The sequence below is a fragment of the Lineus longissimus genome, chromosome 16 (assembly GCF_910592395.1).
Source record: "Lineus longissimus chromosome 16, tnLinLong1.2, whole genome shotgun sequence".
In the NCBI taxonomy this organism is placed as follows: domain Eukaryota; kingdom Metazoa; phylum Nemertea; class Pilidiophora; order Heteronemertea; family Lineidae; genus Lineus; species Lineus longissimus.
In genome coordinates, this window is record NC_088323.1 from 1,618,601 (window position 1) to 1,645,853 (window position 27,253).

Below are 27,253 nucleotides of genomic sequence, written 5' to 3' on the forward strand. Positions count from 1 at the left end.
AGGTAATGGCTAACGCTGATCCAAAGAAAGAAGTAGTTGATGCCACGGCAGATTGATAACACAAAGCACTGCACAAAACAAATTGTACAGTAGAAAGCACTAACTTACATTTCAACCTGTCTGGGACTGTACAAGGGAAGTGAACAGAGAAAATATTTGTACCAGGTGTTTCAGGGGAAGGAAGTTTCAATCATAAACTGATCAAAAACTAATATGATGAACATTTTGTATAAACTGATGTTTGCTTACGAAAACTGATACAGTGAATCAAAAGCAATCTTGATTCTGTGCACGGACATGAAACTAATCTAAGAATAGTTGATTATTGAACAAGTTTACTAAGAGCAGGAAATATAAATAACCTCGATAAAGCACTTTAATTGGCAATTAATTGGCAATTACTGGTTAATCGGCAACTCTGGACATCGTCGTTAGCGTAAGAAGGTGAAGATCATTGCCAGCTCAGTAAACCAAGATGGCTAGGATGTGGATGTTGCCTACACTTTGACCGCCAGGATGTGGAAAGGAAAGCTTGTGAGCTACATCACAAGGTGAGGTTTTCTTTGGATGTACACATTCCTAAAACAGCTTCAAAAAGACACATAGATTCAGTGAAATGTTTCCCCGTTTCCAGGTTGACAAGTCAAGCAAATCACCCAGGAACAATGACGTACGTTGTTGCCTAGTGTCGTAACGGTGTCCGACTTAAAATCTTAACCCAATACCAGACACAAACACATGCTAATGTCACTTCACTCTGATGACAATGTTCTAAGATTGAGAGATTCGCTGCATCTTCTGCTCGAGCAAGGACAAGCAAACTTCCTCATATAAGTAGGAACATAAACAGCTGGACTTTTTATCACAAACCAATTGCCCTTAAAGGATGTCAATGATGTTGTGTCGAAGCGGGAATTTGTCTAACTGCAGTTGCCACTTCGTCAAAACATCCACAGTAAATGCGTTCCAGTAAGGATCAATCAGGTAGCTGTCAGTGGTAAGATGGTTTCTAATCCAGCAAGGGTGGCAGCACTCAACATTCTCTAACTTCTTTGAGCTTGGTCTTTGGCAATCTCTCACAGTTGATGATGTTAGTATGGATAATTTCTTCACATGACAAACTCTTTTTCAAGTCAGGAGTTATAGTTTCTTCATGTACATATCGGAAGTAGCAAACTATTTTGGATTTATCATCAAGGAATTCGAAGATGATTTTAAAGTAAGTTTAGTTATATTTCAATTGTTTGTTCAAGCACGTTCTTGTTCTGCAGAATGAATCTGTGCTAAATGAGAAATTGTTTGATCCGGAAAGCACGTTTTGATTGATGATAAAAAGTTATCGTTATTTCGTTTTCATAACATGAAATAAAGAAAAGCTCTTAATGTTTAGTTTGAACTTCATATTTGAAGTTCTTCAGGGAGAAAGTTTGCATTGGCCCTACCTTTGCGCTGTGTGTTGTATACACAGTTTGAAGTCACTTTGAGTCAATGTCTTCGAAATCATATGTTAACGATAATTTGACCACTGAATTAAGGTCATTTGATGGTGAGAGTTACTAGACTCAACTCGCATTTCCGACTACTATTACTTTAGTTATGAATTATCCCTAAATGAACATTAGCTTCATCATGTTTCTTTAGAAGGTAGAAAAATATCAAGTCAATCACAATTTTGTTTGAGAAAGTCTAAATCAATAACAATTTTAGTTGATGATTTTATCTTAAAACTTTATCTCCCAATTGGATTTGTTGGAGATAACTCTTTCTCGCTCAGGGGCCTTTGTTCATTTTTCGCATCGCTGAATTTCACTACCATTATATCACGCAAGTATGGATGGGTTTTCGAATGATTATACCTCATTAGATCAATATTGTTGAACCGATGATATTTTCGTTTGACCATTGTAAGTGAAACTCGGAAAAATTCTCCCAAAAAAGGGTTTTACACAACACCAGCCCATCCCAATTGATTCCATGCCACACCTCAAAATAATGAGACACTTTTTATCAAAAATATCTCCTCAAATTCAAAGCATTAAATTGATTGATGTTACAGAAATAATTGCCAATGAAGACAATTTTCGTTGAAATTGACGACCCAATTTCGTGATTATTAGCGTTGTTATGTGGTAATAATGGTAATTGACACCAAGGTAAAGATTTAGTGAAGCTCATAAACTGTTAGAACACTTTCAAGTGCACAATGAATTTGGGGTTTTTTGGTAAGGTTTTAAAAGTTTTAGGTTTCAATAATCCTTGTAGCACGTTTTAAAACAGGAAGTGATGAGGATTTTCAACAAATTTGTGCAAGATCATGAAATGGGCCATAGATAATGCAACATTTAATCACTCAAGTTTGGTCATGTACAAAAATTGTTTCTAGGTGGTAGCCTTGAAGGGATCGGCACCCTTTTTTATGATACTTGGCCACTTACATTGATTTTGCCAAATTTAAATTGTAAGTCCCTCCGTGGTGGCAAGTAGCCTTGAGACCTCTTTTATTGGATGTAATCAATCAACGTCAGTGGCGGATTCAGAAATTTGCGAAAGGGAGGGCAACTTTCTCAAGATTACAAACATGATGTGACTATTCATTTTGAATGTCGAACCCAAATAATTTTTCTCATTTTAACTGACAATTTCAATTACAAGATTCTAGATCTTTAAGGCTGTTGACCTTGACCTTGGTGGCAAGAAGCCAGACGACATCTTAATGTAATGAACTCCATCCATACTGAGTGATAATCCAGTCAGAAGAGGCAGTTGTTGAGATTCGCATTCCAATAGATAACCAAAATCGGAAATAGACCAATTTCGACATTCAGATGGGAATATGATTTATTCAGAATTCCCGAATGGCTTTCAGTCATGATGGAGAACAGTGCGGCTGGCATACAGATTTCACTATCTCTTTAGCGCCTGTCAACTCCACTAAAGATGAAGGACAACAGACAACTTTATGTAAAATCTGACAATCAGTCAATTATTTTGACGGACCTCTTTTCATATGTTGCTTTTGTCCTATTTACTTTTTATTTAATTTACACAATATGCACAGACACTGAAGGACGAAAACAACTAAAACTTTACATAAGTGCCAAAAGGAAACGTCCCCTCGACACTTGTTTGATACCAACGTGGAGGCTCAATTTTTAGACTCATTGGTCAAAAAATAAACACAAGATCTAAGTGATTGTGAGTGTATACGATATGACATTCGCTGAACAATAACAGAAACTGGTAGATCTTTTTAATGGACACCAGGAGTAGTAAAGTGATGCTACTTGACACGAAAAAGAAGGGAATTGAGAAATCACACTTGTCTTCACAGGCCATGTCACCAAATGATGCCCTAGAGGATTCTACCATCATTCACCAGAATGGAGATAATTCGTACTTAACTTCTTAATGCGCAGTCAATTTGCTACAAATTCCTTGTGGAGACCAGTTAGAGGTTTTATTCGCTGCCATTCATTACATTAGAAGACAGAATGTGTCACGTAGCTCTCGTTCTCAATATAATCTAGATCACTAACAGTTGATGCAATGCATTTAGGAGCAAGCACATATCGTATCAGAAAGCCATTGATGTTTATGAGTTTTTTCTTAAATTTTTGGCGTTTATAGATAATTGAGAAAATATAGGTCCATGAAAAAGATTAATATAATTGACATTACTCCTAAGAAATTGTCAAAATTCTCAATACCACATAAGATAACATAATTATCTCATAGAGAGATGATTAATGTCGGATCTAGATATGTTTAAAAGAACAAGAACTGGTGTCATCTTATGTCTGGTTGCAACAGATTTTCCCCGTGTGATTCATTCCCAGCCACCAGACTGTGTCGCTCCGACGAGACGTCATGCCACTTTTCACACCATAAAGCAACACCACACGGCTCTCTTGCTGGAAGTGTCATCTTGTACATCACGGAGCCGAGACACATTTTCCTCTGACAACGAAAACATGAGAATACCGAACATTACATTCATCAAAACATTTGGATTCATTAGAAATTAGTTGTTTTGGCTTCCCCATCCGATTATGGTAGGGATTAATTCTCATGTGTAGCTTGAGAGTCACGTAAACCATATAGTTGAGTTCAAAATTTTGAAAAATTTCCAAAGCCAAACATTTTTTGGCACTGATGATGTTCCTTCATTTTAAGCAAAAAAAAGGGAAAAAATATTTGGACTCAGAAATTTTTCATCCTTCATAATTTTCAAAGCCAAAAAATTTGGGGGGGCTAATGATGTTTCGTCATCTTTGATATTCATAACTTTAAGAGCCGAGCTTGATCAACACTCAAACAAAAGGTAATCTATTGAAGCTGGAGTGATATCCGTCAGATCGCACTCGGCAAAAGTGTTGTAATTTGGATGAACATCGTTTATCCAGGGGCATTTCCTGAGTTCTGGAATATTCATCGTGGTCGCTTTTGATGTCTGCAACTGGCAAAGGCTGATCTTAAAGCAAAGATCTGTGCCCGCTTAGCTATTAGAAGAGCTCAGGTCCCTTTGTCTTGTAGATGCGATGTTGGCCAGTTCTAATCGTCGTACTTGCCTCCCGATTTCAAAAGTAAAACAGTCGCAAACATGGCCCAGCGCACGTTCTGCAGTATTAGAACTCAGCGGTAGAACAGCTTAAACTCAGCTCCTGATATTGACACAACCTACATCCGATCACGAAAACTGTCAGCATCGATTTTCCTGTCGTATTAGATCACAACTAAAGTGTGACACATCGCATCGAATCAGGTATTAAGCCACCACGTCTGGTATGGAAGAAATAACGGAAGAAAAAAACTTAATGGTGAAAATGGTTTGACAGCAAACAGCCTTGTTTCATAACATCAATTGCTTGTGTTCAGTAAAGTATAGGCATCTTTTATCATCCATCAAAATTCTGATTATATCTTTAATCAAATATAGTGCCGTCTAATCGACAGAAGAAAACAGCTTCAAGAAATATACCCTTTGCACCAACCGTTTTAGAACTAATGGAACCGTCTCTTCGGCAGAGGGCTTAACTCTTATATCTTGCAAACATAGTTTTAAATAATCCTGAGACTTTAAAGAGAGTGTTTCCATGACCACCTTTTCCTTTCTAACGATGTTCGAAGGTCATTGCAACACGATCACACACGTTGCCATTGTAGGCTGCTTGTTCTAAAAAGAAGTTTCTCAGCTTTTACTTCAAGGCCAATTTGCAATGGTGATAAGTTTCAAATAAGAAATTTCTTCACTTTCTTTTCATTGTCATAACCATCGACAGCAAAATAGCCTTAAGTCAGATCTACTCTGATCAAACTAATTTCTTATTCATCACCCTTGAAAGTAAGTGTCCTGATGTTAGCTTTCCTTTCCAACGTGTGAAATGAGCTAAGGCCTTGTTTCAAGTTTTAAAGAAGAAGTAGCTAGGTTCACTATGGTATTAAAAAGTCATTCCACATACATGTACGTATGTCACTGTCACGGCCACTGTCACTAAATCATCCTCTGCCTAAATATCTGGAGATTTCAACATGATGTGTTTTGGTAAGTTAGGATCGAGGAGGATTTAACTTCAAAGGAGATGACATATAAAAATGTCAATTGCCTCAAATGTCAACTCACATCCGCCTCAATGACCTGGGTGTCCTTGGGAAGCACATCTATCATAAGTTCATTACAAACTTTCGGCAGATTTAAAAATGTGTCCTTGACATGTATTATTAGAGACTTGTTCACAAATTGCCAAGGATTCAGAGGAGCAAAAATTTATACATTTAGTTTACGGTAGAAAAATATTTTTCTACACAGACACAGAAATCTTGTCAGCGAGAAATCATGATAAATCACTTTCAAGTGACCTTCAAAAGGATTATACTTGGCTTCAAAGTAATCGTCTGTGGTTCGCTGTTTTTTTCAGTTGTCTGTCAGAAGAGGGAAATTTGTGATAGATCACTTCTCGGTTAAAACCATCTTCCAAAATAGATTACATCTTTAGAATTGAATTCGAAGAAATGCTTTGATGAAAAACTTTTCGAATTGAACATTCAAGACGCTTGACCTAGTATGAGAAGCAGTCGCACTTTTGATATAAAAGGGATGCACTTCAATTTATCAATTCAAAGAAGTAATTTAAAATTTGTAAAATGTTTGGTTTTAGAAAACTGATATGAAATACAGAATTTTGATGCGATATACTCTTTAGCGGACTTTTAATGTCTTCTGCAATGGCTGCACATTTAGATTTTAAGAGGGGATTTGTAGCGTCTTGCTAGGATGGGCAGAAAGGTCAGGGATGCCGAGATAGGTTACAACTTGGGATAGACGTTTAGCTGGATTTGAGATGAGAAGGTTATTGTATCAGGATTTTAATGAAATTGAAATTGAAATTGCCTGTCGAAAATTTGGACAAGACTTTTTTATAACGGGATGTTTGGACCGACACCTCCTTCCTCTCATCAAGGGGTTGTCGAGAGGACACATTCTACTTTTAAAAGGACAATCAAGACATCAGGAACTAAACCATTCGTGAGACACTTCAAGAACTAGATAAGTACCTTTTTAGACTAAGCTGGTCTCAGACATTGAGGGACCGCTCAGCTCATTCCTACATCTTATGATTGGCGTCATTCAATCAGAAGATTCGATATGTAGAGAACGGTTTCTCCAAGTGGTCATCCATTATCAACATTTCAAAAGGTTTCATGCAAAGCTAGATAAAATGTTTACCACTCCAATCTATAAGTAGAAAGTTGTGATGACATAATTAAGTTAGGCAGCGTTTAAGACGAATGCTGCCATGATTTCTGTTAAGAAATTGATTGCGGCAAATTTGTCGTGCTACAGATGAAAAAAAATTTCAAGTCCAAATATCTTTTTCGCTGGTTTTTTTTCTGCACAAAATGAACAAACATCATAATCAGTCTGATTTCTATATTACTTCTAACCTTTTCAATTGATCAAAGGCGACAACATCGTAACGTACATATCTAGATTTCAACTCAGACGCTAAAGGACCTTACACATGCATGTTCCACTCAGACGCTAAAGGACCTTACACATGCATGTTCAACAAAGACCAGGACATCAAAAATCATGTTTACGGCAATGGTCTGATGATATACGGCAATCATTAGACAGAAAGTAGCCAAGCATGTGAGCATAAACCACAAGAAAGCCAGTTACGACTGCAAATGATTATACTATATGGTAATGGTTTCATTCTTTATGATAACCTCGTTGATGCCAGACCACTGTCGACAAATTGATCATGACAAATTGAACTTCTATGTTGATGGTAGAAGTTTAAGAAGACGGAGGACGGACACTGCGCTATTGTATAGACTCCATACCCAAAACATGGCAACAAATACAACAAGGATGCTTGAAAATATGATAACGGATTATTTATGGCAGTAATTACAAGGATTTATTCCCTCGACTGTGACTGGAGGTAATCACATATCGATCACGGTCTAGCAGTCTTGATCGTGAGGGAAACCACACGAACATGTCTTTTATTTGAGTTAGAAGAAATCGTCCAACATTTGGATATTACTGTTCATTGACTTCTAGCTCTCGATCAGGGCCTTTTGATGGTGCCACAATTTTGTATATATTAATTTAATTTCTGTACGGTATAAGATTCTGCAATTTCACCAATTGTTTTCTAAAATATGAATTCTTAAAAACCAAAGACAACGTAATACTTACCTATTTTGAGAAGGATCAGCAAATGTGTATGAAAGGACAAAAGAGGGAGATTTTTTTAAGAATACAATAAAAAGATAGCATGGTAGGAGCACCGACCGTTTGGCAACTGAAAACATGATAGACTTTGAATATGTTTAAGGGTGAGCTCGCCAGCAAACTGATTGCTGGCCAAGGCTGAATGTTTAAAGTCACACGAAGCCCAAGGAAAATATTACATTTTTTATCATATTGTGTTATCATCTTTTTCCGTGATGCATGAGAACACATCCACATTCAGACGAGAAAAATAGTCCCTGCTTATTGACACTCTCTTAGTCTAAATATATATCACCTCTTTTGCCGGCAATACAATTCTTGGATCCTGCGACAATTTTTGGGAGCATTCAACGAAATGTGTTGTGTCAGATTTGTTCCATCTAAAGGAACCAAACTAAAGAGCGTGTGAAGGAGTAACCTCACAGGAGAAATTTAGCCATGACATGAAATTTTTCTAGACAATGATGTTTTACAGAAGCAACGAGTCCGTGATAATGAAAAGAAATGTTATTGTGATTTGGTAGGTTATTTTGACAAATTCGCCGTTTATCTTGGCATGCTTCTGGTTACCACTTGCTAGCCTCTAGACTTATTTTTTCCACCGGTAATTCAGGATAATGGGTCCCCTGATAAGACAGCTGACATCTTTGATAGCAATTCCCACGCAATCTGCATGACATTTGAAACCCACCAATAGCTCAACACTGCTAGTTAATTATGTCTGACATTTACAGTCAAATTAGGCTTTTTATCTGTGCTTCCATGAACCAAGGCATCCGTGTCTTGGGTTTACCTTTCGCTGTCAGTCAGGCTTTCAGCAGCATGGTTGAGCGAGAGGAAGACGTGAATTTATCACCAATATATGAAATTCTAAATGTTTAAGAACAAAAATTCTTATCAATTCTCATGGCAGTGCAGGAAGTAAGACCAACCACTTCCAACACCTATTCATAGTTTGGCTTAATGTTTGTGATTTTTCCCGAGATGTGGCTATGGAACACCAGTTCTAACAATTTGTCGATTAAAACACAATGACGCCTTACCATCTATTCCTTGGGTGATATGAATAAAGACTAGCAAATGCTTTTATCTAAATCTCCATGTACATTTACACTAGGCCTTCCTGTACAAAACCGGAGTAAAAGCATTTGCTAGTCTTTATTCATATCACCCCTTATTTACAAATGCCATCAAAACGATGTTACGACATTTTTATTGACATCGTTGTTGCTTATAAAGGAAGAATATATGCTTGCCTCGAAAAAGAATCAGTGTTTGCCAATCTCGCGAAGCAACTTGCAGTTTCCTTATCACTTTTAGAATTTTTCTGGTGAAGTTTACTTATAATACAGCCGCAACAATGTCTTGGTTAATATCAAGTCGTCTTAACCGACAAATGATTACCACAACAGGTCTGTCAACTACGTTGACTGATTCAAGATCCAGATCTGACCAATACAGATGGCGATACATCAGACACGAGCTAGATTAATGACTCCTGACAAATTAGACTCCATAAACTATCTGTCTATTTCCACTGATAGACGCAATGTGGGGCAATCGGCTTCAGTGACAGATGAGTTATCTGTTTGGTCAATGAATTGCTAAAGAACTATGACAATGAACGCATGAGCACGTCGCAGACACAAATGAATTCGATAAAGGGGCAAGGCAAAAACATTAATTTTCTGTTGTTATCTTTCTAACATTTCATGAACATGAAATCTGGGGGCGTTTTCGTTTTTTCATTTTAATGATGGTAATGTCTGGGTAAATACAGTAAAAATCACCTGGGGATGATAACAGTATAAAATCTGATGATAAAAGGACATTATAAACATAAAGATAAAAAAATTAAACGGATTGGTCAAGTCAAACCAGCTGTGAAAACAAGACTGCAAACCAGAGTGCTCTACTTATGCGAGATTTCTATCACTACAACTTGTAATGCATCCCAGCAAACCATGGTTTGATGTCAGCTCATTCTGTAGATATTGATGCAATATCAAAACTGTGTAGACAAGTTGCCCGTGAGGTAGCCGTGGGAAATTTTCTAGCACTGCGATTATATCCTGGGAACCATCTAGTGACAACTAAAATAGATGCAGGCTGGGACAAGAAACAACTGAGGAAGGTTCCACATCTGTAAATACAGAACACGCAGAAAGAAGCTCGACAAGCAGAAATTTCTGATGATACCCACTGGATATTTTCAATTATGATTGCATACTTATCATTGATCCCATGAGGGCGCTAAGCTGAACCGTAATGGAGTGCTGGTAACATATTCCATTAGTAGCCAACTATGACATGGCATGCTTTCTCACATCATACTGATTGGTTCAGTGGTAACTTACCGAGCCGGTGTGAACCCGAATGGTAAAACAACTAAATTGTCTAATGATTTGAAAAATACCGATTCGGAAATATTATCACCACCTAGTCTTGACACTTCTTTCCGAAAGAGGACGATTTTGTCGATCATTTTAAACTGGAGATCAACTATCTTAACTGCCATTGATTGGCCTGTAAACATCACTGTTGATATTGAATTCTGGGTAATTGCCATCAGGTTTCATCATCGACCAATTACTGTGCGGTGCGTTCATTGATATTACAATTGTCGAGTACGCAAATAATTGCCATTTCAAAAGGATCAATGCTTTTCTGGATCAATATTTTCTGATGAAATCACGGGATGTTATACCATATGATGATTGATATAAGGAATTGATACCGAAATGTGTGTATTAGTTGTCGCACCAAACACCAAGGATGGAGCTAAAATGTAGGCCCTAAAGGTGGCAGCCGAGGTTTTGGTCAAAATGACAGCTACACCCGAGGTCCATCCAAATTTTGGTTGGGCAGCGAAGATGTAAAATGCTTTGATGGTTGCAAGTACAGAGCAATATGTTTGGAGTGAGCTTGTGGTTAACAGCAACTGATCATATGATCAAATTTAGAATGATATTGTGTAAATTCAAAACAAACTATAAACCAAACCTATACAACCCCAATGGTGGTGCATATTTGATCGAATTAGGAATTACTGGTAACTCGATACCTGAGAATATCTTCTGCCCAGAAGCATGAATAAATGTATTAACGCGTTCATCAATCCATAAATTGAAACTTTAGCGTTGGGTGACAAATAAATGTAAAACTGGGGATGACCGACCGAATGTGACAGGAACGAATGGTGTGATTTTAACCCTTGAACAGCAAAACGAAGTTTTTGATACACACAGTTTCCAAAGAAGCTGTTTTTATCCATTAATGATTTCGACAGTTTATAAGTTGATTGGAAAGCCCCATTTTTAAAATCAAAATCAGTCTCGGAAAAGGCAGCAAATAGTACCGTCAACAACAGAACCATTCTCCTTTGCATGGGTGAGACAGTCACTCCTTCAGTAACGAGAAAGGTTAATATCCAGTTGGGCTACCTCCTGTTTGATATATATGCCTAGGTAAGGTCACATTGTTCTTCTTTTGTAACAGAACCTCATTACAAAGCCTTAAATGACGCTGCTGCACAGAGAGAGATTCTACGGTGTTCTTGTATAGAGAGATTCTGCGGTGTTAGGCTAAAAATTCCATTCAATATCCTGAATCGGTCTTTTGAGGACAAAGTCACAACCAGAAAGCCAAGACGGGATTGCTCTGATTATGGGACTATATGTGTGCAAATAATACAGGCCTCAATACTGGACAGTAATCTCACTAAACAAACTGAGTATCTAATTTCAATCAATCACAACAACACAAAGCTATAAATTCATAATGGGCAGGTTGTTCTCACCTTTTATTGGAGCCAGCTGGTAAATATTTTCTGCAAATACCGTTGATTATTTGCGGTTTTGCGGGAGGACCGATACCAACTTTGCAGTGTTTGCAATGAATTACCAAGTTACACAAGATAATGAAATCAGGCTCGCTGTTTGCAGCCGAGTTGAAGTGCTAATTGGTGTGTGATGTTTGGTGTTTGTTTCGCTCTCATTGTCTTATAAGGTGTTTGCGCAGCCTCTTGCACATTAAGATATTGTGTCGTTAGATAATAAGGTACTATTGCAGCATTCAGTTTTTACCATCTTGCGCCATATGTCCTACAAGCCAGGTGAAGACTTTTGGAGGTTTATTTTTTATCATTTTTCTTAGTTGTTGTTACAAATCCCAAACTGGTTCCTTCTTTTAACATGTTTACGTAATATCATTTGCAACAAGATCCATCTATCCATCCAGGGCTAAGAACTAGCAAATAAGTAAGTGGCCGAGTGTTTGCGGTGAAGTGCCCTCCCCCTCCTCCTCCCAGACTAGCACAAGTTCACAAAGATCCCTACACATCAAGGGAGACTGGATCTAGGGTTCCAAGGTGACTTTGGTGCTTTGGTAAATAACAATAACAGCTGTCACCGAAAAAAGAGAAACAACTCAATATGGCAGCCAAGTTAATCAAGCTTTTTTCAATGGAGAACATTGTACAGCGAAACTGACATTGGAAAATGAAATGACGTTTCTTCACTCTTCTAACGGAGCATCTCTAAATTGCTTGATGACATAAGGGAAGATTTTTGTTTCATCTATTCTTAGTGCCGTGGTCAGATACCCCTCAAACAAAGTTTCCTCTTGTTTCGAACTTCTGGCATCATTCTAAAATGTACTTAAACTGTCAAATTTAAAAAGGAATATGCATTTGTGCACAAAATATTTTGAACTTTCCTTCAAGAAAAGGCTCTGTTTATGGACCAGAACATATTATACTACCATTATATTGCAATGTCGATGCCAGAGACCAATCCTTTTTCTCATTTAGAAAGGGAAAGGGTTCAGATTGAGGGATGAAAAAAAATGTCATCCTGCATGGCATCAAACAGTTTTTTAGGATGATCTCTCAGCATTAGCTGACTGAATTTTATTTATCTTTTTCTAAATGAACGTTCACATTGAGATTGATACTGCCTTCAACAAAGGTAGTTCTGGACCATTCAGGGTAGTGACTTCTTTCGGAACTTCCGGACCATTCAGACCATCTATGGGAATGACTTCTAGACCATCTTCCGGACCATTCAGGGCGGTGACTTCCAGACCAACTTCTGGACCAGTGAGGGTAGTGACTTCTGGACCATTGAGGGTGGTAACTTCCAGACCAACTTCTGGACCAGTGAGGGTAGTGACTTCTGGACCATTGAGGGTGGTAACTTCCAGACCAACTTCTGGACCAGTGAGGGTAGTGACTTCTGGACCATTGAGGGTGGTAACTTCCAGACCAACTTCTGGACCAGTGAGGGTAGTGACTTCTGGACCATTGAGGGTGGTAACTTCCAGACCAACTTCTGGACCAGTGAGGGTAGTGACTTCTGGACCATTGAGGGTGGTAACTTCCAGACCAACTTCTGGACCAGTGAGGGTAGTGACTTCTGGACCATTGAGGGTGGTAACTTCCAGACCAACTTCTGGACCAGTGAGGGTAGTGACTTCTGGACCATTGAGGGTGGTGACTTCCAGACCAACTTCTGGACCAGTGAGGGTAGTGACTTCTGGACCATTCAGGAGAGTAACTTCCAGACCAACTTCTGGACCATTGAGGGCGGTGACTTCCAGACCAACTTCTGGACCAGTGAGGGTAGTGACTTCTGGACCATTGAGGGCGGTGACTTCCAGACCAACTTCTGGACCAGTGAGGGTAGTGACTTCTGGACCATTCAGGAGAGTAACTTCCAGACCAACTTCTGGACCATTGAGGGCGGTGACTTCCAGACCAACTTCTGGACCAGTGAGGGTAGTGACTTCTGGACCATTCAGGAGAGTAACTTCCAGACCAACTTCTGGACCAGTGGGGGTGGTAACTTCTGGACCATTCAGGAGAGTAACTTCCAGACCAACTTCTGGACCAGTGGGGGTGGTAACTTCTGGACCATTCAGGAGAGTAACTTCCAGACCAACTTCTGGACCATTGCGGGTGATAACTTTTGGACCATTGTGGGTGGTCAATTCTGGAAGACTGTGGGTGGTAGCTTCTGGAAAAACGATAGGGGAAAGGGATGATTTCATGCCATGTATAAACAGGAATCTTAATTCTTACTCTACCCGCGCAGATAGACCATCTCCTATGTTATGTTGCTGGTCCTTAATGGTTAATTTATGATTGGTAAGTGAATCTTGACGACCATCCAAATATCGGCAGTGATAATAGGTCACAATTTTGTGTTAATATCTGTGGCTCTGTACTTTGTATGACGCTGCACTGTTGAGGGATCCTTCCCAAGTTGCCTGCTATGAGGAATTATTTTTGCAGCTTGGCTGTCAATGTCAACATCAAATAAGGTGACAATATCAATATCAAAAGTCAAATGAACATGATTAGAGATTGAAGAAAAGTTTTCTTTAAAAATGACTGGGTTTCCTCAAAAACAACCTGCCACTAGCAACTGACCAGATAGGCTTGAAGAACACCAGAAGATATTCAGGTGTGCCTCAATTCACATCACATATAATAAGTCTCCAAGAGCGAGGACATCACAATGACAATATGTTTTATCGTCATCTTTGCACAGACAAAATAGTGGTAATAAGGGTTAAAAACGTTGGGGAAAGATTTTGGGCTTAATTTGTTAAAAATTTCGGTTTCGACATTACCGGTTGTACAACAAGGCCTCCATGGTTCTATTGCAGAAGTCGAAGAAATTTTGAAAATGTATGACTTACCCTGAAGTCCACGCTGTGGTCCCAACTACCAAAAGGAAGAGTGCCAACGCTGCAATCTTCAACATAATTATCGATGGCAGCTACCAAAACTTCTCTTGGAGAAAGCAAGATCGAGAATGGCAGAAACACCCTGAAGAGCCATTTATATTCATGAATTCAAGTCTCAAAAAAATTAGTACAGCGGTTTAGAGCAAATGAAGCAAACTCAGCATTTACAGATTCGTACAAATAAAGAGGCGCCGAAATGAACTTGTCTATACTAACAAAGCTGGATGCACTTCACATGACGATTACCACAGTCCCAGAGGACCAGAAGTCAGATTCAACGAACTACTGATAGTTCAGCCATTGATTCAACAACAACAATATCAGTACTATGACACTGATTAAATCTACAAACACGCCTGTTATATCAAAGTCACAAAGTTTAAGGAAACTTATTAGTGCAACTGGTGATGAGCAAACATCTCATTTTTCTAATGTCAAATGCCACTATCCCATCCCTTGATCGATATATATAGGCCTCATTACTGCCCAACTATTTCACAGACAATTTTTCACCTTCGCCTTGACTCACGAAAATTTTATGCCGCAAACATTTTCTGTCATACAGAAATCCGGTTCCACAGCCCCAGGATATTAAAAATAAATGCCATCCTGAAAGGTTTAGGGGTTAATCATGCAATTGGTACTCAGTACTAAGAGAGGAACCAGACAGGAAATTGGTTTTCACAGGTGACCGAGGACACTATCACCTCAGGACCAATCAAGCAATCATCAGAGTAAGACATCAAATTATCAAACAGTCATCTAGAGTTTCCTCTGGGCACTACATGTGGCAAACCGTACTCCGACCAGGATATAGAATCAAAGTCAGTAAAAGCTTTCAATTAAGCAGTTTATTGCAACTGTCGTGAGACCAAACTTAGAGCGTACCCTCTGAAAATTTGTTCACAATATTTTTCCATGTGATATTATTTGCACTTCTATATTATTTATTTGGTTATGATTTGACAAAAAAACCACCATCGGAGTAATGTGGGTTTTTTTTCAGAGAGGACTTCTTTGAGAAGCCACAGCAATATGAAAGTACTTGAAACCCAAAAATTGTCTTCACCTAGATCAGTAAACGTCTTTGGAAAAAAAAGGTCCGAAAGTACTTCAAAGTTCTGGCAATGATCAACTTCATTCGTCCAAAACAATATGAAAGTCATGACTGCTTTTGGGGGGGGCTTTTTGTCTTCGACAGATTTCAAAAATATTTTGTTAAAAATATTTATTGACTTCAAAAACCGAAGCAAACTTCGTAATCCGCCGAGATAGAAATGGTGAAAATTTTGAATTTTATTGGTGAAGAGGAAAAATAAAGAGGGACGAATATTGACAGTCTACAGTTAAGTCAAAGCGAATAGCTGAGCTCAAAAATAACAGTTTTTTCTGACATCTTTTTCCTCTCCAAAAGTAAGTCTTCAACATAGAACGAATCAAGATGACAGACCGTTACTCACTTTGTATGAGAAAAGGTAAGGAGAGTTACTGATAGATTCCTCTGAGCCTTCTGACCTAAGTGAAATGTCATGTTTCGGTCATATCGAAGACAAAACCTGGAAGTTCACAGGAGAATTTTGTGACGACAACAATGCCGAGGTGGATACTGAGGGAAACTTGAACAAATCAGTTCGTTTTATATTTCTGTCCATTTTGCTATAAAGAAAAGGAGGACAAAACAAAGAATGGATGTGGACTCACTATTGCCGTTACCTTGTCATAGACCTGACCATATTGAGAACCCATTGCTCATCTCTCTTTATTAGCAATGCCAAGCTGAATGAAAGAATGTCAGAGGAATTCAAACCTTGATGTGAACACAATCCCAGTGGATATACTAAAGTAAACATGTACTTCCCCAATATCCAGTCACATCCAAAATCTTGAAATCTCTAAGTCTAACATACACCTTTATCGATTTGTTGTCAAGTTCAGTTGTGAATTAAATAAACAATTCGTTTAGAAGTAGGCCCCTTGATGTCTTCAAAGTAAATTGCCAAACCATCGTCGAAATGAAACGGCTCAGGGGCCCCTTTTCCAATCGCATTCCACAGTATTGGTGAAGTCAATCGGAGGAATTTTGATAATATTTACAGGAAGCTGAAATTTTAGCTGGCAATAATTGGAAATTTTAGTTGGCATTTATCAGAAATTTCAGACCAAAAAAAAGATATTTTACCAAATTGTTGACCAAAAAATAACCAGAACCGCTTTGAAATTTACAACATTGCCAGCGCTTCCTTTGACATACGATTTCCAAACACGTACCTTCATTTTGTAAACAAGTTTATTCACCAACCACAAAGTCAAAGTCTTACTTTAATTTGTGCTCTGGATTGGGATAGGAGTAGTTCAGAATTACATCCAAATATTAAGAATTTAAAATCCGAATGACTTAGAAATGAATTTTTCACTATCTGCATAGATTTTGCTTTCAACATCACAACAGAAGATACAGCTCAAGGGGTGGAACAAGTGGTTTCCACAAATCCCACATCAAAGATTCGTCACTCCTGATAAACCGAATCTAAATAAGGCAATGTATCAGATAGTTTTGTATGTGTAGCAAATCTTCAAATATTTGCTCTAGAGCTACACAGTCTCATGGAAAATGTTATGCAGGTCTTAATAAGATTCCGTTATTCATGTTCTTAGGTTTCAGTACTATAAGAGTCAGTTCTTTAAGACCTACACTTTGAGTTCATAACGAATAAATTTTGGGAAGTTGATCAGTTGGTGATTTACTAAAGACAGCATTGCTACCTATAATCCAAAAACCTCCCTCCTACGTTATTTCCTCGTGGTTGGCGAGTTTCAGGAAATAAAAACATCTCTCCCGTATGACGTATCCGCATCTATTTTACGTAAAGGTAATTTGTGAAGCAGCCATACATAAAATCGACACGAATACGTCATAAAATCGACACGAATACGTCATAAAATCGACACGAATACGTCATACGTCACAGATTTTGTGATCTGCAGAAACTCGGTAATCAAAAAACCCAGCACCACTGGCGTTTTCCACACACGGTGAAGATACAGGTTTTCAATAGCTGGAAGTACAGCTATAAATGTCACCAGGGAATCACAAAAAAGAACAATCTGCTGTTTGTTCAGAACTTTGTAATGTGGTACTGCTTGGGGCTGTAAAGAAATAGCCATTCTGTGGCAAATGTTACCTGCAATCACCCATAAATCCACCCTTATACTATAGGTCTTCCCCGCATATGTGGCTTGAGATGCAGCAAGTGAGAAGTACCTCGGCATACGAGATCCCAATAGATTTCTATTACTACACTGGATACTTAAAATAGCAAGAGTTTCAAATTGGCTGCCTCTCAAAAAAACAGGTCAGTTGGGCCACTTGACTAGCTTGTTTCAGCAAATCTAGATGTATATTATAACCATCACCACAGCAAGTCGAGATGAACCCATATATGGGATATAGTCTCAGTAAGAGTCAGTTATTAAGAGAGATGTCTAATTTCTAATGTTTCCTAGAGGGCTGGTATATCAAACTGATGATTAATTTGAAGCTACAACTGCCCCTCCCCCCCCCCCCCCCCCCCCCCCCGAATAGGTTAGTTTCCCAACAAGATGTGGCTTGCTATTACAACCCAACTGATTATCGATTAGCAAGCCCAGTGTTCCTGCAAAGCTGTCATGGCTATTCACGAGTTGACCCCATAGGACATCCATCTACAAAATGATAAACTGTCGAGGTATTTGTATTGAGCATCTGATCAGCTAAAGCTGGCTAGGTCCTGTACAAGTGGTCTCTGGAGACAATGGGATGTGGATTTGATTCCTACTCGGTCATGTAATATAATACTGTTGACGATTGATGATGATTCCTGCCTTGCGGAAATAATACCTTGTAGAAAGCATGTTACTTGTCTGAGCGTTATGGAACAGGCAGCCTAGCTGAGGTCACAGCTCTATCTCAGAAGTGATGTAAGCAGCTGCCACCAGACATTTGACCCCATTGGACAATGATAGATTTCATGACCAATGCAATAATTTCCATTCCTAACATGTAAAGGGCTTTTCCTGGTAACTTTCAAAGTGATTTTTCCAAAAGCGAGGTTGCTTGCAGTCCTGACTCTCACTTGAGCTCAACTACCCAGCTAAGGATCACGTTCAGACATAAAATCATCACATATTTAACATGATGATTCTGAAGAGCTTTGAACCAGACTGAATGAATTACCAAGTAACTAGTATATGAACCTGCATGCTAGTGATTGAGAAGACTTAAAATTTTGAGTAAGCCAACATCTAACTACCAACATGGGCCAGCTTTTCCTTAACCACAACAAGTACAGACATACATGCCCGGATTAATCATAAACAGGATCTTAACAAATAAAAGCTTATAATTGTATTATTACCAACATTAAGCCTAAATCTTTGGGACGCCCACGCTTAACAAATTGATGGTAATTGCGTTGAAAGCTAGGAGCTGATCTATTCCTTCTTTTTTAATACAGATACGTGATGACGCAAGATTTAGCTAGTTTGCCAACTTTGAAAGGGAGTTTTTATTCCTCTCAATCAAATTGAAGTTTCAAACAGAGGCATGCCGATCCACCGTTGTTGTGCGTATGTCCATCCTTCAAAGGAGGAGACTTCAGGACTGATATTCACCACCGATGAGTCGGCAACAAAGGAGCTAACTGGGAAATCTTCAATGAGCCTCAGTCAGGCACAGAACAAATGGTCTGCTCAGGTCAATGAGGCTAATAAACCACTGGCCCTAAAGCCCTCAAATACGGGCTTCTCTGAAAATTTTCTTGCAACAGACTAAATGAAATGGGCAAGGGACCGTTTGATGGCAGAATTTTGCCAAAATTTACCAAATGTTTGAAAAACCATGTAGCGGTTGGAATTTTGAGCTGATTTTTGCATGCAGCATCTGTACGACATCAACAACTACATTTGCAGTGTTTTATTGGATTCTGAAATTCAAACAGTGGGATATGGTCAGCAGATGAAAATGGATAGCATAGATGTTATAACGCTCAGAGTCCCTTTAACCCAAGTTTTCTTTTTGCGGCTATAAACATCACCTTCCTATTTGCTTCTCGACGATTATCGCCACAGTCTGGCTTGTTGGGACCGAATTTATTAGCAGTCATAAAGCATGAGTCTGTTAAGGGAAGGAAATAACACACCACTATTGGACCCCTTTCAGCTGTATGTTCCTGCCAGGCATGATGGTCAGAGTGTTTTCGTTTAGTTGGCATTGCTCAAGGCGAATTTATGGCACCATTTGATCTTCTGGGAGCCAAGAAAATATTGGTTGTGTATCAGTAGATATCTGAAGAAGACTTCATTATCAATGGGTAAAGAACCAGACGATTAAAAACAAATAGAAACAAGGGAGGACCACATTGCCTAAACATGTTGACTTGGGGCCATTGTATTTTTTAGTTGGATACCAGACAACCTACAGAATTCTCTACCTGTAATCTAGCACACCAACAGAGCGATTAGTCTGGCCTGACTCCCAAAGTAAATCACCAAGCAGTCGCCTCGAACATCTCAATCCATATTCATAGCAATCGGCAGAGAGGAATTGTAGCAGCATTCTTCCCTTGGATACTGGCGGTATTTTTTCACATCACCACATAAAATTTTGGCAACATTCGGAGATATTGATGATTTTGACAGCAATTCAGGTAGGACAACATTCTGATTTCTGCGATTTTGAAAACCTGCCAATTATTCCATTTTGTTAAACATTTGATGTGTGGGCAATGGTTTTTGGAACGGTAATTCACCTCGGGTGTCTAATAGTAAACAATTGAAACTTCTCATCACTCTACCGCCAAGATGGCCCATCGCTGTTACTGCATGCACGTAAGAAGTGGACGGGTCGGCCACGTTAAAAATGCATCCCGGCTTATTTGATTGATTTCTGACCTGGCTACAGCCTTTCTTGCAAATCTTAATTCAGGTGCAAAAGCCAGGCAAGGTACCCCTCAAAAACACTTCGGGTGGCAAAGGAATTAATACTGATATTTCATTTTATTTGGCTCACCCACTTGCTTCTTGGTTTACCTCAGGGATGTTTGGCTGGTTTATGAAATTTTAGATAAGCCACGGGCTGGGTGCAATGAGGGGAAAACACCTTAAATGGGCAGAAGTCTCTACACTTGGAAAAGGCTGTAGGTGTTACTTAACTCCGTCAGATAGTAACCTGACACCTTTTCTACACTCAGTCTTTTCTCTAATGACACCTCAAACAATCTATTTATGTAGAGTACATGGCATGAAGTAAAGACATCAATAGTCTACTCTTCTCTGATTTATTACTTTGTGTTCTTCGCAATATCATTCATCAGTTTTTGCGCAAGAAAGCAGAAAATTGCATTGGGCCATTGGTAATTCACATTTGCTTCTAAAACCACACTGCATTTGATAAAAAGCATCATTAACAACTTCTGATCAACATAATTACTTTCCTGGAAAAGATTGCTCTTTCTGATGTTACCACTTTTTGTATTAAGTATTCGGAATATATAAACATTTTCTGAAAAGAATTCAACATTTCCGCATTTAAAGAGTATATACACCAAAGAATTGCGGTGGTAAAGATCCACCTGCACTCTACTAAAAGCCTGGAAGGCTTGGTCAAGATCTCTCGAAGCTGTCCTAAATCTTGCCAAGGCGTGATCAATCCTGTCACAATCCTCAAAGGATAGCCCTATTCTATTGGCTAACATTGTTCCTTAGCCTTGGGCATGATCAATACGTTTCCAAATCAACCAGTTATGTTATTTACAAAGGTCTTTCATACATGTAGCTGCTCTGAAATTAAAAAGTGTTGAAACTTTTGACACGACCATTCGTAGGAATGCTGTAAACTAGCACTGTCTGATGTAGTACCAAATCGATTTCTCAATATCAGGGTAGTCCAAGGAATCGGTATTGTTAGCCATCATTCATTGGCCACAATAGAGTTGAAGGTCCACCTGGGCACTGATCAACCCCCAGGAGACTTGACAATGTTGGTCATGATCTCTTAAACCTGACTCAAATATTGCCATGGCATGATCAGGTTACATTGCTCAAAGGACTGCCTGACACAATTTACCGACATCATACCCAAGCCTTGGGCATAATCAATCTGCCTTCACATTAGTGGGATATGTTATTTATAAAAGGCTTCTCACAGCTCGTGTATATGAGGATGCCAGTTAGGCAAATGTTAAGGTATTGTACAATTGTCTGTCATATTTGGTATTGGTCAACAGGGATGGACTGTGTTCACAAAAGCTGCTCCAATAGTAAATTGAACCACTAAGAGTGTGTTTTCGGTGTGGGCAGAACACAGGAATGTTCTGAAAAAGAAATTCATGAGAATTGTTCTATTCAGTGAACAAATAGCTAAAGCAAACTGCAAATTTTGTGATTCACAATTGTTTCAGGAAAAAAAAGTTCTCATGATTTTGTGGGCAGATTTCAAAGTGTAAACACATACTTTTTTGTGCTTTAGATTTTCACAAAACTGATTCGCAAAGAAAATACTGCTCGCGAAAATTTGGAAATTTGAATAAAAGGTTTATTTACCAAATCAATGTGATATTATAGGACTTAAATCAAAATTAATCCCGAAACTCCCTTGAGAAAGATTACATTTCAATCCGATCATCCGTTATCTGTCATGGCTGATCAGAACAACATTCGTCATCAACCTTAAAAAGTAACGTTTGGAATTACCGACCATAAGTTTGGAAAAACTGAACTGAAGCCGTAATTTTCCAAGCAGATATTCCGATTCATAAGCTTCCCTGCTCTCTTTGAACTTGATTCAGTCGAAACATGATAGTTTGCTTGTCTGATCAGTTTGCAGGTGCAAATTCAGTTTAAAGCGTATTTCCTACGTCAAGTACAACGCTCTTTCCTCGCCACAGTAGGAATCAAAGCAACATCAAGACATACGCAAGGTACTGAATGGCTCTTTAGAGCTCTTCCATTAGACCTGAATATAAAAACTGAAATTCTTCTTGCATCAAGCCATGGTACATTTGTTAAGGCAGCTTTCCTTTGAGAAAAGTTTTAGCCTTCAGAGAAGATTGTTATGACAATTCCAGTATGCGTAGGTTTCCCGGAAAGAAAACGGTAGTAACATGCAAACAAAAAGATGCTAACTAACCAAGAAAAAGATGTACAAGTCAATGAAGAAACCGTTTAACATGAATCCCGCAGTCACACAACCAACACCTTTTGGTACTTTTTTCCGATATTTTCCAGAACGCGCCAAACAATTAACAGGACTAATTGGCATTAAATGCTGAGGAGCAACTTAAACATCTCGTGGGAAAATTACCAGAATGTCACTATCCAATAACATTAAGGATAAGTGCCACTGAGGGTTTTCGTGTCATTTCCATATCCATAGCATTAGCAGAACGGCTGCACCATATTTTTTTCTATTTGTGCCAAACCGCTCGCAGGAATAATCTCAATTGTGAAATGCCAATGCAGATGTTTATGTTTGTGTATTTCTCCCCCCCCCCCCCCCCCCCCCCGTGGCAACTAGGTAATCTAGAGCAGAAATCCAGCACTAGACAAAAAAAAAATTCCCTTTTTGGTTTATTATTTGACTTAGGGCTATTTACCACGCATAAGTCCGAACTGGAATATCTTGGTATCTATCAAGGGTAAAAAGACAACGATATTGGCATGCAACTCTTCTTGATACATATAATGTATTGTCTGCTGCTCCAGGCACTCCATGGCTTACCAATACCAGATTACAATGCAATGTCTTCTCCAGTAACTCCATACTTGGCAGGCAAAAGCCCAAGGAGGCATAGCTTTTTTTAAACTTCAGTCCAAGCATGCCAATGCTTACCAATACTACAATGCTGCTATTTTTCTATCCCTGAAACTACCTTCCGGATTAATTGAAACTTTTCAGAAATCCGGAATTATTTCATCAACTTGGAACCATATCCTAAAGGCTTGTGTACTGTTTCCTAGGCTCGTTATGCCATCGCCACAAAGTTTTTAAATGCAACTCCTTTCAAACAATACTCTAATGACTGTATGATTTTTATAGGCCCACATAATGCTTTCTATCGCCCAAGCCTGGATAAACTTCCTATATGGTGTACTGTCGGAACTGAACTATTGCCTAGGGCACAACTGTTAAAACACAACGGAACTATTGAAACACAGGGCCCTAGAATCTCCCCAATACAAATGTCATACTTTGAAACACAAAAGGACAGCCGAAACACCAATCTTCCATACAAGCATCCTGACAAAACCAGTGGTTTTTATAATAATCCACCCCTCGATTAGGAGTATCAAAAACCTGATTTCAGGATGCCACACAAGGAGACTTTATCAGACAAATTAAATACTTTTGATAAGTGTATACAGTTTCTTGCCGCCTACCGAGTTGCCACATTTTTTGACAAATTGATGAAGAAAAACGTGCCTTTCCATCCCATTCTATTCACTATTCTCTTGTGTGTGAATTGAGACTACTGGCAGGGCCTAGTTTTCCCCATTTTCTCCCCACCACTCAAACAGTGCCACAACAGTAGTCGAACAAAATAATATCTGCGCCTTTTTACATGCACTTTCAACAAACTTGGGGGGCAGGTTCCTTTTGAATGAAGCACTGATGCACCAAGTTTGATAAGCAAATGTCAAAGACAAGAGGAAAAGAAATTTTTGTTTTGGGCATCAATCTTTTCTGTCTACGAGTCATAAAAAAGCAGAAGCTCCAGGCGTTTTCAGAAAGGCTTTATCTGTGCATGATAAACCTCAGTGATGATGTTTCTTCATTTTGAGCAGAAAAAAAAAAAAAAATTTGGATTTCAAAATTCGGAAAAAAAATTTCAAAGCCAAAATTTTTTTTGGGCTGATCATGTTTCATTTTGAGTAGAAAAAAAACCTTATTTGAACTTAAAGAAATTTTCATCTGTAGCTTGACAAATTTGCCGCAAACGACAATGGTGGCACCGATGCACTTCAATCCAGCCAGCAGCCATCAGTCGTTTCCATTCTCTTTGCCTAATTCGCCTGTCCCTATTTTTCTAATAGGACGGGAACCCACTCTAGTATTGGAAATGGTTAATGAAAGTATAAAGACAAAGTTTGAGCATAGAAGAACATCACCTAGAGCTTCAGCTTCAGAACAAAATAAAAAATGCACGAAGCCCTGCCTTTCTCAAACAGTTGAAGTTTTTATGCTGCCCTTTTAGTTTTAGATCTTTTTGCTAATGCATTTCCCATTTACAAACACACAAGCTACTTGTCTTCTTTTAGGGATACTCTCAAATTGCCCAACATTTCCAAATAATTGTCTGAAACCTGATACCATAGATGCTGCAGAACACATTAAACTTTTTCGCTCGAGGGCTACTCGATATCTAATAGGAGGGTCTTTCGCAAGAGCGTACACTACTGGTAAGATTGACAAAGCATGATATCGAAATCAGCTAATTTTCTTTGAGAATCCTAAGTGATAGTATTTGATTTGTTGGAAGGAGTTTGCATAACCGGAGGGTAACTGATTTTACTACAAAGTGGGTTTTGTCTAACTGTCGAGACGTTAGTTTGATACAGAGAAGTGGTGCGGCCTTTTGAAGCACGGTTTACATAGGAATCATGTCTCTTGTTACTTTTCATAAATCAGTTCTCTAAACTTCGGTTAGAATAGCATATCCACTCTTTGTTTTTAGAGAGTATGCCTCCCTCAATCTCCTCGTGAGATTATGTTCTGGCTTTCGTCAGCATCACAGCAGGACCATCGAATGAAAACTAGCAATTTGCATTTTTTTGCGGGAGCCAAGAAATGAGTTGACACGCATCCAGTGAAAGAACTGGAAGACGTCCTTGGATCTCATATTGGTTCAGATGATAAACACAAATCGACCTACTGATATCAGAAACAAGATAAATGAGCTTTCCTGCAGACCATACCAGAATCATGTCTAAATTCATGTCACATAAAACGAACTTTCCAATGAAATCAATCCTATTGCCGTCCTGAGACGTGATTTTGAATGAAATCTAATTATCTTCAAGAAACCTCTGGGAGATGTAGTTCTCTCGACTGCATACACCAAGATCATTACGCACTCAAAGACGCCTGTAATGTCAGCCGACAAGGCATCATTAGCAAGAAGAGTCGCATAACAACAACTTGCAAAAAAATTACAAAAACGTTATCATCCTATTTCGTGGGCTACACACAAACTGTTGAGATTTTTGTGGCGGTGGTGTCCACGATATTCTAATAGACGATCTCCATCCATGTCTTTAAAGAAGTCTTTTGAACTTCGTCATTTGACCTCTGGTTGATCAGACTTTTGTTCTAGCGACCTGTATAATGATCACATGCAACAAAATTCTCTCCTTTGTGGTGGCTGTTGTAGGTACCTGCAAAAACGATTGGTCCTTGCTTTGACCTGTGATTAATATCAAACTCAGCAACCACCCGTTTTATTCATAGACAAGCGTTTGTTTCGTTCATCATCACAGCGAACATTTGCTCAAATGAGCCTCACATGGGACCCATTCGAGCTCCTTGGTTGAGAGATGCTACTTCAGAGTCTCGTGTCTTGGGGCAGGACTGAGGAATGGGGTAGGGGTTAGACGACTGAATGAGACAACTGCTCCCCTGCATCATAGACCTGCAGCCCTCTCTGCATCAACAGCATTGACAGCATGCCACTGATGCCTTTAGCACTGGAGAAATACATCATCGACGGCTTGCTTCAAGATATTACCATATCCAATAAGTGGACATCGTCGAGACCCGTGGGCAGGGAGGCAAGTGATCGATATGGACGCTGAAATAACATTAGCTCGAGGATGCAATAAGGAGATAGATGTTAACTCGGCTCCTTCTGGAAGACCAAACCAAAATTATCGCCCCCCCCCCCCCCCCCCCCCCAGCCCCCCCCCCCCCCCCCCACCCGCAAAACATACCATTAAAATGGATCTTGGCGGACACCCTGAGCTTATAGGAATCAACATCTTTATTTACATCATTATTTGACACTTGCATATACTCTTCGTCAACAGTGATTTCAGGTTTATTCCATTATCATCTAAAAAAACTTCATGACTTTTATTATAACATTTGCTAAACTGTCTAAGCATTTGTATCTTCTATATTTTCAGATTAGCAGGGGTAGACGCAATAAAAGAGACCGGGGTAGAAAAGACAGGTGAGATAAAATATGGGGCAGCAATGTCTTCTAAAGTAAAATACGCCAAATATGGAAAGCAACCACTGCTTGAGGGGCCTCACATCCCAAGAGATACTGCAGGCTACCAAGCAATAAAGAACCCAGGAATCATGTATTTCTTGATGAACCGGCCTGGCTCACAAGGAACTAAATTCCTGGCTCTTCACAACAAGTTCGAGGCTCAAGAAATAGATTAATGAGGGTCTAATTGATGAGACTAAGAGCTATGGTCCCTTTACCCGAGTGTCCATACCTGGGCAAGTAAAATATCGCACATACAGATAGTTCTGGAGGCGACCACCTTCTCTTGATTCTGTCTCCATCCTGACATGTCCTATACTTTCATTACTGGCCTCATGAGCTGTATCTTTTTTTCAGTGTGCCTTAGAGAAGTTCGTCCAAAAGATAACGTGATCATTACAGAGGAATTCGCCAGATACATCGTCATCTCCAAATTGAATCAAAATGGCTAAGCAATTTGTACCAACACTTTTGCCAAGCACAAAATGTATACAACCATGCCATCGTCAACAAC

General features: G+C 39.0%; 1 protein-coding gene and 1 long non-coding RNA gene across 3 annotated transcripts in view; one reads left to right on the forward strand and one right to left on the reverse strand.

The window, feature by feature from the left end:
* LOC135500109 (3-keto-steroid reductase/17-beta-hydroxysteroid dehydrogenase 7-like) overlaps window positions 1-27,253 on the reverse strand; it is a 51,809-nt gene that overhangs the window by 19,028 nt on the left and 5,528 nt on the right. The window lies entirely within an intron of this gene.
* On the forward strand, window positions 897-27,228 carry LOC135500110 (uncharacterized). Its single transcript, XR_010449404.1, has 3 exons — window positions 897-1,219; window positions 26,651-26,697; window positions 27,097-27,228. It is a non-coding gene; the product is annotated as an uncharacterized LOC135500110 (long non-coding RNA).